Source organism: Lepus europaeus, chromosome Y, assembly GCF_033115175.1.
Source record: "Lepus europaeus isolate LE1 chromosome Y, mLepTim1.pri, whole genome shotgun sequence".
NCBI lineage: Eukaryota > Metazoa > Chordata > Mammalia > Lagomorpha > Leporidae > Lepus > Lepus europaeus.
In genome coordinates this window covers 12,134,176-12,147,296 of record NC_084851.1, presented here as the reverse complement: position 1 = coordinate 12,147,296, position 13,121 = coordinate 12,134,176, and positions in this window count along the sequence as shown.

Below are 13,121 nucleotides of genomic sequence, written 5' to 3'. Positions count from 1 at the left end.
CCAGATGCTTCAAAATTAAGGTTTTAAATAATGGCTAATGGTCATATTTTCATTGAGAATATGTTGGTATAAATTCTGAATGAGGGCAAATGGATACATGGGGTAAGATGTGTAAGATACTAGAGTGGAAAACAAGGATAAAACACACCTGGATTGTGGAAATATATCCAGAATATTTAGAGTAAAAATTGTCAGTACCTACTATAGAATGAATTTATATTAAAGAAAAATACAGAAAGAGTCAGAGTTGTAGTGAAAAGGATTAAACAGCCAAGTCAATGCCATCATCACTTATGGGTGCCAATTCAAGACCTAAGTGACCCACTTCTAGTACAGCTCCCTGCTAATGCACTTGGGAAAATAACAGAAGATGGACCAACTGCTTGGACACAAGGTAGCTGATCCAGAAAAAGCCCTAGTCTCCTGGCTTTGGCCTGGTACATCCCTGGCCATTAGAGCCACTTTGGGAATGCACCAGTGGATGGAAGATCTGTGTCTCTTCCATATCCCTCTGTAACTCTGCCTTTCAAATAAATTTTAAAAAGAAAAAATCAAAGATAAGAAAAAACTAGCATCTGATCATTATTTTATGAATCTTCCCAATGACAAAACTGAAATATTCTCCATGAGCTGTGTAAATTACTTGTAATTGCTTTTCTTTTTCTTTTCACATCTTCCTGCATTAAGGAGATACATTTAGGTATTTGATTTTAAATATCCCGTGTATTTGGTTTTAAATGTCCTGCTTTTTGTATCTCCCAAACTCATGAAGAAATAAGAGAAATCAGTCTTTAGATGGTTCAATAATTTCCAATTTATGGCTTATAGTCACTATTCTAGAAGGCAATTGAAAACACCTATAAAATTATTCATTCCACAGGTAGTAAGAGAAGGGAAGAGAGATGAAAAATATCCTATGGTTTATTATTTTGATGAAGACAATATGATTGATTAAGGATGTTGCATTAAGCAGAACACATAAGGTGCAATTGGTAAATGGAGAGTTCTAGAACTAAAATAGATTAGATTTTTACATTATTTTGAAGTAATATTTTACTTCCAATATTTCTTATGAACTATTATTAATTAAGTACAGTGATAGACTGTGTAGATATAGCTTTGCAGATATTATATAGAAATTTTTAGGAGCCAGTGCTGTTTCACAGTGGGTTAATGCCCTGGACTGAAGTGCTGGTATCCCATAAGGGCACCAGTTCTAGTCTTGGCTGCTCCCATTCCAACCCAGCTCTCTGCTGCTATGGCCTGGGAAAGCAGCAGAAATGGCCCAAGGCCTTTTGCCTCTGCACTTATGTGGGAGAACTGGAAGAAGTTCCTGGTTTTGGATCAGCACAGCTCTGTCCGTTGCAGCCAACTGGGGAGTGAATCAGTGGATGGAAGATTTCTCTCTCTCTCTCTCTCTCTCTCTCTCTCTCTCTCTCTCTCTCTCTCTCTCCCCCTTTCTGTGTAACTCTGCCTTGCAAATAAATAATTAAATCTCTTTTTTGACAGAGAGAGAGAGAGAGAGAGAGAGAGAGAGAGAGAGAGAAAGGTCTTCCTTCCCTTGGTTCACCCCCCAAATGGTCATTACAGCTGGTGCACTGCACTGCACTGAAGCCAGGAGCCAGGTGCTTTCTCCTGGTCTCTCATGCAGGTGCAGGGTCCAAGTACTTAGGCCATCCTGCACTGCCCTCCCAGGCCACAGCAGAGAGCTGGACTGGAAGAGGAGTAACTGGGACTAGAACCCGATGCCCATATGGAATGCCGGCACCACAGGTGGAGGATTAATCAAGTGAGCCATGGCGCCAGACCCTGGATTTCCTGTTTTGAAAAATATCTGTTCAAGTCCTTGGCCCATCTCTTAACTGGGTTGTTTATTTCGTTACTGTGGAGTTTCTGGATCTCTTTGTAGATTATGGTTATTAATCCTTTATCAGTTGCATAATTTGCAAATATTTTCCCCATTCTATCGGTTGCCTCTTCACTTCCTTGACTGTTTCTTTTAAAATACAGAAACTTCTCAATTTGATGTAATCCCTATTGTTAATTTTGGCTTTGACTGCCTGTGCCTCTGGGGTTTTTTCAAGAAGTCTTTGCCTCTGCCAATATACTGCAGGGTTTCTCCAATGTTCTCTAACAATTTGATGGTGTAGGGATATAGATTTAGATCTTTAATCTGTGTTGAGTGCATTATTATGTAAGAGGTAATGTAGGGGTTTTACTTCATATTTCTGCATGTCGAAATCTAGTTTTCCCAGCACCATTTATTGAATAGACTGTCCTTGCTCCAGGGATTAGCCTTAGCTTCTTGATCAAATATAAGTTGGTTATAGATGTTTGTATTAATTTCTGACATTTCTGTTGTGTTCTATTGGTCTATCCATTTATTTTTGTACCAGTTTCAGGCTGTTTTGATTATAACCACCCTGTAGTATGTATTGAAATCTGGTATTGCAATGCCTCTGGCTTTGCTTTTGTTGTATATGATTGGTTTCACTATTTTGAGTCTCCTGTGTTTCCATATGAACATCAGCATCATTTTTTTCTAGATCTGAGAAGAATGCCTTTGGTATTTTGAATGGTATCTCACTGACTCTGTAAATTGGTTTTGGAAGAATGTGCATTTCAATGATATTAATTCTTCCAAGTCATGAATATGGAAGATTTTTTCCATTATTTGTGTCTTCTTCTACTTCATTCTTTAATGTTTTATAAGTTTTATCATAGAAATCTTTAACATATATTGATGGTGTTGTGAAATGTCATGCCTGTTTAAAACTCTACCAGGCATTTTCAAGAGAATTATAATAAATATGCAAAGAACACTTAACCATGGTAATATGTTTCCCCCCCAAGTGTAACTTGAACTCTAGGAATTGTGTGATCACAATTTAGGTTAATCATTTTGAAACCTATGTAAGGTTTGTGGATACCACATCATTAACTCAGTTGGTTAATCGTGTTTCTATAATGGCTATTGAAATGCAAAAATGTGAATGCTTGTATTTAACTTTTTCAGATCTAATATTTACAAAATATACATGAAACAATTCACTTAAAGAAGCTCATTTGTACTTGCAGTGGGTTTAAATAAAATGAAGGAATCCTAAAGCCCAAAGTTGCAGAATCATTTTTTTATGAAATTAACTCTAGGGCCTGTCCCATGGGGATGTTAGAAATGTGTATCATAGCTCCCTACTCAAGTCAGTGGGAGGCAGAGCCCAATCCTGAGCATGAATGGAGCCTCCAGCTAATGACAGGATGAGTGGAATATGTTCTGAGTGGGTGGTAGTGAAGCAGCCATGTAACAGTAACAGTGTGCAAGCCTGAGACATGGCCATGGCTAACACTAAAGATGATGACTATCAATCAGAGCTGGACTAGAAATAGGTAGTGGATCAACCCAAGGGCAAGCTATACCTGGCCTCTTCCAGTGACAACCCAATTCCTCCATCCTTTCCTAAGGCAGCAGTGTTGGGCAAAGATCTCTGGAGCTGTACTTAGACACTGTGGGGTAGGGCAGGCATGCTATAGAGGCTGAGGCTGGAGAGTAGGTGGTAGTTCACCTGAGGAACAAAGCTTTTTTCCACAAGGCAATGGAACACCTGGTTGTGCATTTTATTTAGTTTTATTATTTTTATTTTTTTGACAGGCAGAGTTAGTGAGAGAGAGACAGAGAAAAAATTCTTCTTTCTGTTGGTTCACCCCCCAGATGGCCACTACGGCAAGTGCAGGTGCTTCCTCCCCATCTCCCATGCATGTGCAGGGCCCAAGCACTTGGGCCATCCTCCACTGCCTTCCAGAGACATAGTAGAGAGCTGGACTGGAAGAGGAGCAATCAGGACAGAACCAGCACCCCAACTGGGACTAGAACCTGGAGTCCTGGTGCCGCAGGTGGAGGATTAACCTAGTGAGCTGCAGCACCGGCCATGATCGTGCATTTTCAAAACATCTTTGACCTACCCAAATTGAGGACTGTTTTCTGCCTCATATTCTGAGCTCTGTTCAGCCTTTTCCAGCAGTTTGAGTTGTTTCTCCCTCTCCAATTAATCCTCAACTCCCCATTAATGAGATCTTATCATGAGGTAGACTATCAATTATCTACCCTTAATTCATTACAAAAATCATATATTTAACATCAAGCATATTATACAAAGCAGTTTCTTCTAAGCCACTGAATTTAAGATTTTCAAAATGCTAAGATACATTTTCATTACCAAGCTTTTTGCAGGCCCAACATTCCCTCACAGCCCTGATCCCCCACATATACACCAAAAATATTGGCCCTCTGGGAATAATCATCCCTTGAGCTCAACATGTATTAGAACCCATTTCTTCCTGAGAATGGCAATAACATAGTTTCCTAAGGAATCAAGAAGCCATTAGTCCTGATAAGTCTTCTCTGTGACTATCCATGACAATTTGTTACTTGACAGAATTCCTACTCAGTGATAACTGTGCTGAGGCAAACAGCATGGAGGACGGAAGAGGACCTATTAGAATACACTAATGAGTATGGTGAATTAGCAAATGCTTACAATCTAAAAGAAATAGCAGCTATCTAGCTACAGTCAATAGTCATCCCCAGGGATTATGGATCCAGCATGGCCAGACCCCTTATTTTGAAATATGTATTTGTTTAGGGGCTGGTGCTGTGGTGCAGCAGGTTAAAGCCCTGGCCTGCAGTGTTGGCATCCCATATGGGTGCCGGTTCTAGTCCCGGCTGCTCCTCTTCCAATCCAATGCTCTGTTGTGGCCTGAGAAAACAGTAGAAGATGGCCAGAGTGCTTGGGGCCCTGCACCCACTTGGGAGACCTGGAGGAAGCTCCTGGATCCTGGCTTCAGATCAGTGCAGCTCCAGTTGTTGTGGCCATTTGAGGAGTGAACCAGCACATGGAAGACCTCTCTCTCTCTCTGTCTCTACCTCTCTCTGTAACTCTGTATTTCAAATAAATAAAATAAATAATTAAAAAAAGATGTATTTATTTGAAAGGCAGTTGCAGATACAAAAGTTGAGGCATGGAGGAAAAAACTTCTATCCACCAGTTCTCTCCACAAATGTCTATAATAGTCTGGGCCCAGCCTGGCCAATGCCAGGAACAAAGAATTCCATCCGAGTCTCTCAGCTGCATGGCAGTGACTCAAGTACTTGACCATCTTTGCTGCCTCCAAGAGTGTACACTAGCAGGAATCTGGATCAGAATTAGAGGTGGGATTCCAAACCAAGCAATCTGATACAGGATGTGGAAGCCTCAAGTAACCACTTAACTCACTGAATCATAATATTCATACTAAAACCCCATTGTTAAACCTGCAATTTAATATGAACGTTCCAATGTTTGAATGTGCAGGTAAAACTCAACATTTCTGCAAAGCAAATAAAATAAATGGGTAGCTCATGGTTCTAGTATTTATGTATTTTTTTTTCTTTTTTTATTTTATTTATTTTTATTTTTTTGACAGGCAGAATGGACAGTGAGAGACAGAGACAGAGAGAAAGGTCTTCCTTTTGCCGTTGGTTCACCCTCCAATGGCCGCCTCGGTAGCGCGCTGCGGCCGGCGCACCGCGCTGATCCGATGGCAGGAGCCAGGTGTTTATCCTGGTCTCCCATGCGGGTGCAGGGCCCAAGCACTTGGGCCATCCTCCACTGCACTCCCTGGCCACAGCAGAGAGCTGGCCTGGAAGAGGGGCAACCAGGACAGGATCGGTGCCCCGACCGGGACTAGAACCCAGTGTGCCGGCGCCGCTAGGCGGAGGATTAGCCTATTGAGCTGCGGCGCCGGCCTGTATTTATTTTTAAATTTTATTTATATATTTATTTTTTGAAAGGCAGAGTTAGATATTGAGAAAGAGAGAGACAGAGAGAAAGGTCTTCCTTCCATTGGTTCACCCCCAAAATGGCCACCACGGCCGGTGCACTGTGCTCATCTGAAGCCAGAAACCAGGTGCTTCCTCCTGGTCTCCCATGTGGGTGCAAGGCCCAAGCACTTGGGCCATCCTCTACTGCATTCCAGGGCCACAGCAGAGAGCTGGATTGGAAGAGGATCAACCGGGAGAGAACTGGCTCTCCAACCGGGACTAGAACCCGGGGTGCCAGCGCTGCAGGTGGAGGAGTAGCCCAGTAAGCTCTGGCACCGGCTGATTCTATTGTTTAATTGCTTATTATTTTTTTTAATAAAAAGAATCAGCTAGGTGGATACTCAAAAGATGTGAAATAATTCTATTGGAAAAATAACTGAACTCTCATGTGTATTGTAGCACTGTTCACAATAGCAAGATATGGAATAAACAAAAATGTCTATCACCAGATGAATGCATAAGGAAAATATAGTATATATTCACAATGGAATATTATTTGATCATAAATGGAATAAAATTCTATCATTTTCAGCAAAATGGAGGGACTTGGAAAACACGGTATTAATTAAATAGTTGAAACACACAGAAAGACAAATACTGCATTTTATCTTACAGGTGTAGAATATAAAAAAAAAATCAATCTGACACATAATAATGATGACTGTAGAATGCTAAGTATGTGTGGAAAATTAGAAGGAAATTGAATAATGGGCACCAAATCACAAGTTGAAGGAACATGTTCCTAGTGTTACCTAACAGAGTGGGGTGACAATAGTTCATAATAATCTATTAGATATTCTCTGAGCAAAAAGAGAAGTTATCATAGACTGCAATCCTAAACAAGGGAAATGTGAAAAAATGTTTATATCTCTGATTTTACCAGTGCACACGGTTACCTTTGCTGAATTATAACATTATACCTTATAAATATATACAGTTATTGCTGAAGTAATTTTAATTCTTTTTTGATAGGCAGAGTGGACAGTGGGAGAGAGAGAGACAGAGTGAAAGGTCTTCCTTTATCATTGGTTCACCCTCCAATGGCCACTGCAGCACACCGCGTTGATCTGAAGCCAGGAGCCAGGTGCTTCTCCTGGTCTCCTATGCGGGTACAGGGCCCAAGGACTTGGGCCATCCTCCACTACACTCCTGGGCCACAGCAGAGAGCTGGACTGGAAGAGGGGCAACGGAGACAGAATCCGGTGCCCCGACTGGGACTAGAACACTGTGTGCTGGTGCTGCAGGCAGAGGATTAGCCTATTGAGCTGCAGCGCTGGCCTATTTTAATTTTTAAGATGGAAAAACTAACCTCATGTTCCCTTATTCTACCATGTCTCATAAATAAATATAATTACAATATTTTAAAATATTATTCTAAAATCATTTTTACAGATTTTATTATTTTTATTTGTAAGGTAGGGTGAGGGAGAAATGAAAAGTCTGTCATCCATTTGCTCACTCACTAAAAGTGTATATTGGCCAGACATGTGATAAGAGATGTGATAAGGGAGCCAAGAGCTCCCATAGGGTCTCCTATATGGGTACAGGGACCCAATCATTTGGGCCATCTTCTACTGCCTTCCCAGGCCATAGCAAAGAGCTGCATTATAAGAGGAGCAGCCAGGACATCAACTGGCATCCATATGGGATGCCAATATTACAGGAGGTGCCTTAGCCCACTATGCCACAGTGCTGGCCCCTCTGAAATATTTTTAAAAGGATGTTCCATTTGAGTAAATAGACAAGTTAAAAATTAAAAAGTGGGCACTTGTCCTAGCAGTTGATGTGCCTGCATTCCATGGTGGAAGGTTGAGTTTAATTCTCACTCTAGCCCCTGACTTCAGTTTCCTGCTAAGGCACCCTCTGAGCAGCAGCAAGTGATGACTCAACTAGGGTACCTGGATTGACTTCTCATCTGGGCCAATCCTCATCTGGACTATAGTAGGCACTTGAGGAGTCAGCATGTTTCTGGGCGATATCTACCTCTCTTTCTATTTGTATCCATTGATTTTTTTTTTCTCTCTGTCTCTCTTCCTTTGGGACAAAATATAATTGATGAAATACTAACAATTTTTACTTTGATTCCACAAGAAAAATCTTGTGCCGATATTTTTGGACATACAGATCTTTTTAAAAATAAAAATAAATAAAGAAATTATATGGAAACTACTTTGCCACATAAAATTAAGAAACTATGTGATACAACCATACAAGGAATTAACAAAGAAACAATAAAGCAGGAATAACCTTTCCTGGTGATAATGAAAACATTCATATAAATGATTGGGAGTATTCATTGCTTCCACATTTCTAAGATGTAGTTAGACAAAATGTATAAAAATGCTACAAATAATATTTTCAGAGTAAGCACTTATTCTAGCAATTAACACATGAGTTTGAGTTCCAGCTCCACTCTGACATGTAGCTTCCTGCTAAAGAATTCTGTTGGAAAGTGGCAAGTGATGGCTCTAAAACCAGGTTTCTACAACCATGTAGGAGACCTGGACTGAGTTCTAAGCTCTCAGTTTAGTTGTGGTCCAGCTCTGATTATTATGGACATTTCATAAGAGAATCAGCAGATGTTGCTCTCTGTGTTCTTCTCTATTTGTCTCTCAACATATAAATTTTAAAATAATATAACTGTTGACCTATTGAAACAATAGGCTTTATTCTCACAAGGTTATTTGACATACTATTATATATATTTAAACTTCACCTGCATGAGTGATTATTTTTGAATTTTATTGCATCAAGTGTATTTAAATACACCCTTTATTACATCACATACTAGAAGCAGGGGAAATGTGCAGAGACTAATTCAGTTATCCAAGCTTCACAAGAAGTCTTTGTAGAGCCCGGTTTATGGAGGGGAAAACCCAAGCACCCCTGAATCCAGCAGCAATGGAGAAAGGCAAAAAGCACTGCATGAAAGAGAGCCCACCTGAGAAAAAGTAAGCAACACACTGAGGGGGCTGTGACAGTAGCCTCTCTCACCTCCAATAAGGTTGTCTATCACCGTGTAAAAGAGTTTCATGGGGACCTGATGTGAGCTGTGATCACAAGTTTGCTTGCATCATCTCAAGGCCAAAGAACTCCAAATCAAGGTACCAGCTAGGAAGAACCTCAAGAAGGTGGTTGTGGACTTGTCAGAGCAAGATGCGGAAATGGCTGAATCAAAAAGGTGTGGAAACTGGGGCCTGGAGACCAACCTTCAACAGCTGCTGCAGAGGTGATCTGTGAGGGAGGCCTTTGAGTGCTCGAAGGCCTTGTGGCTTCTGGATACAATCCATTCAACTGACCCAAGTGGTGCTGGAGCCCCAATCTGTAGTTACCAACAATGGCTCTGCTAGGACTATGGTTCTCAAATGCTGCCATGTGAAGCTCAATGAAATGGCACACCTGTTACAGCCCCATTCTGCAGATGCCTGGATGCTGATGCACTGGCTCCATAGGGTAGGGAGTAGAGCAGCATGATGTCACCCACTTGGAACCCTAACACAGTGCTGCCCTTTCATGGAGGCAGGCTTGCAGGCTGTGAGTGAAGGAACACTGCTGTGCCTGACCTGAACCAACATGATGGTGCTGGTGGGGAGCAGCTGAGAGACCTGCTGTAGCAAGTGAATGGCCATGGCTCTCAAGTGTGGCCCTGCCACAAAATGTCCCTGAGGTTCATACTGCATAACCTGAACTTCCAGGCCAGCTGCAGCCAGCACTCCATGATGCCACTGCTGATGTAAGGGCCAACTTCTATCAATGTGTGTTTGTTGGAGTGTTAATCAGCAAGGCCAATAACAAGTTCAAGGCCTGGGCATGCAAGCAGGCACTGGTGTTCCAGTACATTGGTGTGGGATTCTACCTTCAGTGCATCAGCAAGGCAACAGGAGCCCCTGACAGTTGGCTCATGTTCTCTGCAGTCTGTGGTCCCTCTGTGACCCTGACCACTGAGTATGAGCATTGTGGGCAGGAACACCAATTTGGAGGCCCCCTGTCAGAAGAGCCTCTCCACAAACTGGACTGTGTGGGCTCTGTCCTTGGGGCTGTGAGCACCAGTTCCAGATATTTTGGCACCTCAGAGCAGGTATGTAGTATCGTTGGCATCGTTACTGGGGAACTCCCAGATGATCCTCTCACTACACACTGCGTGGGATAAACAGCACTCTCCTGTGTCAGCATGACCAGCCTCTGCAGCTACACTCTGCCTTCCTCCACATGGGCTTCCAGTCTTGCTCTCACAAGATGTAAGAACACAGTCAGGGTGAATGCCACTGCCTTGTCTCTCTGGAACCTTCTGGGAGGAGTTTCTTGGAAAATGGTGTTGACTATTAAAGACCAACCATGTCTTGTGCATTCTTAGCCTGTAGCCCAAGCTGCAGGCCAACTTCACAATCTCAACCCAGCTCCCAGCAGCAAGGACTCCAGGCCAACAGAGAGGCCAACTCAGGTCCCGGGTCATACACCCAGTCAGGGGCAAAACAGCAGGAGAAGCAATGGAGGACAGACACAGCCTGTACCAGAATAAGCAGAAGGAGCCCCTAGAGGACCCCACACAGTAGGTGGCCAGGTTCAAGATGATTCCTCCACAAGAACATGTGTCCATGGGGACCAATGCTGCTATTCCTACAGCTCCCACAGCCTACAGCTTCCACTGATGTAGCCACCACTGACTTCCCAGAGCCTCCCTATCATAACCCCCTGGGGCTGGGGCCGACAGCATGCCAGGCACAGACTGTGGTGATAAAGAGATGAGGCCTTAAAAATTTAGAAGCAGATTAAATGTCAAGGATTAATTAAATAATAATATTACCAATTCAATAAAAAACTTTGATGTTCTTCATAACATGTTGGTTTAATTAATTTTTTACATTAATTAATTAACTAATTAATTAATTAATTTTTATATTAATTTTTATATCTAATGCAGGGGCCAGAGCTGTGGCGTAGTGGGTAGAGCCATGTGCCAGCATCCCTTATGGGCACTGGTTCGAGTCCAGGCTGCTCCTCTTCTGATCCAGTTCTCTTCTTTGGCCTGGGAGAACAGTAGAGGATGGTCTAAGTCCTTGGGCTGCTGCACCTGCATGAGAGACCTGAAGAAGCTCCTGGCTCCTAGCTCAGATAGGCCTCACTCCAGCTGTACAGCCATCTGGAGAGAAAATCAGCAGATGGGAAACCTCTCTCTCTCTCTCTCTCTCTGTCTCTCTCTTTCTGCCTCTATGTAATTCTGCCTTGAAAGAAAGAAGGGAAGAAAGAAAGAAAGAAAGAAAGAAAGAAAGAAAGAAAGAAAGAAAGAGAGAGAGAAAGAGAGAGAGAGAGAGAGAAAGAAAGAAAGAAAAGAAGGAAGGAAGGGAGGGAGGGAGGGAGGGAGGGAGGGAGGGAGGGAGGGAGGGAGGGAGGAAGGAAGGAAGGAAGGGAGGAAGACTTTCTGAAAGTCATTGAATTGTAGTATGTGCGTTTGTGAAGGAGGGGGTGCCTGTGTGGTATTTAAAAAAAATCTAATGCCAATGCTTCTATTTAACTTAGATCCATTTAATAGGAGATAAAAAAAGACTCAAAGTTCAGTTCTAATGACTGCTAACATGTTAGTAATGTATCTTTCCCGGCTGCTCCACTTCTGATCCAGCTCTCTGCTGAGGTCTGGGAAAGCAGTGGAAGATGGCCCAAGTACTTGGGGCCCTGCACTCACATGGGAGACCCAGAGGAGGCTCCTGGCTCCTGGCTCTTGGCTACTGGCTTTGGATCAGCGCAGCTCCAGCTGTTGCAGCCAACTGGGGAGTGGACCAGCAGATGGACCTTTCTCTCTCTCTCTGACTTTCAAATAAATAAATAATTTTTAAAAAGATAATATATCTTTCCAGAGTGATTTCTAAATTCCTATCAGCATGGTACAGGAATGTGTATGCCTGAACTGTCTTTTTTCCTCTACATCATCCCTCCCTTCCTCCATCCTCTTTTCTTTCATTATAGATTAAACAATATTGATATCATGATTAATTTTATAGTATGGTCCTATACTAGGTGAGAAATCTGACTACCAATTATCACTCTTGATTCTTGATATTATGTAATTACTTATTCATGTATATACATAATTCAGATTATCAAACATAAATTTAAAATTTTTATAATATATATTTGCTTTAATGTATGTTCTATACTTACAGACATTTTAGTGCCTATATTAGCTTCAGATATGTTAAAACACAAAAATATGCTCCAGTTTATAAGTAACTTGACAGCTGTCTAGAATTGGTCATTTTCTCATATTTCCTTGCTCTTTTTAAGCCTCAAAACCCTTTTGAAAAAAAATTATCTTCTACAGAATGCAGACATTCATGTTTTTCAGAAAATACTATAATTCTTTGCTAAACTCCTGTTTATTGTTTAATGTTATTGCCTTCACATATGAACAGAGAAAATTATGAAGGACAAAAGTACTATGTTGTGATAGGGACTCATGTTTTTCTTTTTGCTTGTTTGTGGGAATGAGCATCAGGACAAGGTTCAGGAGAGACAATATCACTGTACCTCCCTGAAAACTAATGCAGCTCAACAAATAAAACACTAGATGAACAAGTGAATATTCATTGAGTGGCAAAGTGTGTTTTCAAATTATAAAATCGGTAACAGTTTCACATTTCACAAATGAAATATTTTAATATGTTAAATTATATTAATTGGTTAATGTAATTTATTTAAATAATTAACAATAATTTAAACTGAGATATGCAATAAGTTTTCTCCCATTTTTGGATGTACACTTCTTGTTCACTTTTTCATTTAATAATAATTTTAAAGTATGGATTACTCTAGATACCAGAGATATAATTTTATCCTTTCTATAGAATGATTAATAAAAAAGTTTAAATCAATAGTTTAATTAAGGGGCCACCATTGCAGTATTGCAAGTTAAGCTGCCACCAGTGACACTGGCATCTCATATCAACACTGGTTTGAGTTCTGGGTTTTCCACTTTTGATCCACTTCCCTGCTAATTCACCTGAGAAAGCACTGGAAGATGGACAAATTGCTTGGGATCCTGACACCCATATGAAAGCCCTGGTTTGGGTGTGAAGCCCCTGGCTTAGGCCTCACCTGGTCCCATTCATTGTAGTCATTTTGGGAGTGAAACAGTGGATAGAAGATCTATTTTTCCCCACCCTCTATCCCTGTACCTCTTTGCCTTTCTCCCTCCCTTCCTCATTTCCTCTTTCATCCCTCTTTACATTTGCCTTTCAATAATAAAACAAGTGCTTTTTTTTTTTTTATT